Source organism: Prunus persica, chromosome G5 (assembly GCF_000346465.2).
Source record: "Prunus persica cultivar Lovell chromosome G5, Prunus_persica_NCBIv2, whole genome shotgun sequence".
Classification (NCBI taxonomy): Eukaryota; Viridiplantae; Streptophyta; class Magnoliopsida; order Rosales; family Rosaceae; genus Prunus; species Prunus persica.
Window position 1 is genome coordinate 10,207,315 of NC_034013.1, and position 1,736 is coordinate 10,209,050.

The 1,736-nt window shown below is 33.6% G+C and overlaps 1 long non-coding RNA gene across 1 annotated transcript; it reads right to left on the reverse strand.

The window, feature by feature from the left end:
* On the reverse strand, positions 922-1,530 carry LOC109949372. Its single transcript, XR_002271880.1, has 2 exons — positions 1,257-1,530; positions 922-1,163 (listed from the first exon to the last, which is right to left on the reverse strand). It is a non-coding gene; the product is annotated as an uncharacterized LOC109949372 (long non-coding RNA).

Below are 1,736 nucleotides of genomic sequence, written 5' to 3' on the forward strand. Positions count from 1 at the left end.
GCAATTTCGTCAAATCGTGCCCACCTAAAAGCTGCCCTCTCTCCTTTCATCTTCATATACAACTTTAGGATTATGGGTTAGGGTTCTTCAAAAAATTTTAGTCCTGAGTTCTTCGAAAATGTCAAACTCTTCTACTAGCCAAGCTCCAAGATGCTCATTTTGCAATGGTGAAATGAGAATAACAACTTCAATGACTGATAGGCGTTGTGGAAGACGATTATGGAAGTGCAATACATCATATGTAATGTCAAAAGTTTTTTTTTTCTGTGATTTTTTGTGGTATAAATGGGGTAAATGTGTTTCAATGTGTTGTTTCTGCATGTTTGAACAAGGAACACTTTACTGTGCTGGATTTCTATGGGATGATAAGTTCAACGATCGGCATTTTATGAAAGAGAATGAACCAATTAGAGGAGTTAAAGAAGATGAAATGAAAAAGCCCAAAAGATTGCAAGGGCTAATGTCAATTTCGAAAATGGTATTAGGGATCTGTTGCTTGTCATTTGTGAATTTTCACTTCTAATTTCTGTTTTGTTGATTATGAATGTGGTAATGAATTTGATTTAAAACTGAACTACATGTTGTACTGAATATGGAATTTGGGTCAATTTCAGTTTTAGGCATTGCTTGTTAAAATTATGTATTTCATTTTGGTTTTGGAAAGTGCAATGGATGTGTAAGATTAAAGGATTTTGTGCAATGACATGAGATTAGTTGTATGCATTGACAGATGTAGATAATAGACAACTTCATGACCAAATTGTGATTCAAATTAAATCATCATTATGTGAGTAAAATCTGACTTGATAACATATCCAATCTGATTCCAAGCAATATTCAAAAGTTGTTACATTCACAAATTGAAAACAAAATATTCAAAACCAACTTCAGTCTCTTAATTCAAAACTTCATAACAAAATATTCATCTCCAACTTCATTGTCTTTATTCACAACTTAACAAAATATTCATCTCCAAATTCATACTATCTTCAGTCATAGTTTCTACACAAAATTTTCATCTCTAAATTCATATTGTCTTCATTCACAACTTCATTCCAAGCCAACTTCAGTGTTTGCATTTACAACAAAATAGAGTATGTATCAACCATTCACTTTTTGGAGTAGCTTGTCCTTGGTGGATTCACATTTGAACTTTTCTTTATCTGCATGGGAATAAACTTGGGGAATCACCAATTACTAACAACTTCATTTTTCAAGGAATAAACTTGTAAAATTAATTATGAAAAAAAACTTACAGGGAGCTTTCTTCTTTGTGCATTAGCAGGTGCAACCACTTGCTTTGATTGCATGTTAACAGTTACATTGATTGCAGAAGATGCCATAACAGTTGAACCAAATTGTACATCAACAGCTACATTTATTGGAAAAACAGATTGCACATTTGTAGAAGTATTAGGTCTCTTTTTTTTCAAAGAGGAGGGAAGACCTCATCTTTTATCAATGTCAGGACCAGGTGGAAGGTCTTGTGGTTGGTTGGAGCAATTCCTCTTATTGTGACATTTTTTCTAACACTTGGTGCAAGTCACAGTCCCAAACCTCTTGAGCTTGGTACCATTTGTATCAACTCCCTTCTCTATTTTAAGATCTTTTTTTATGCTCCTCTTTGGTCTCTCCGATTGTTTTCTAACAATTGGAGTAATAGTGGTATTTGAGTTGACTTAGGCCACATGTTAAAGCTTTTCACAAGATGGATGATTGGCTCATAAGCTTTTAAG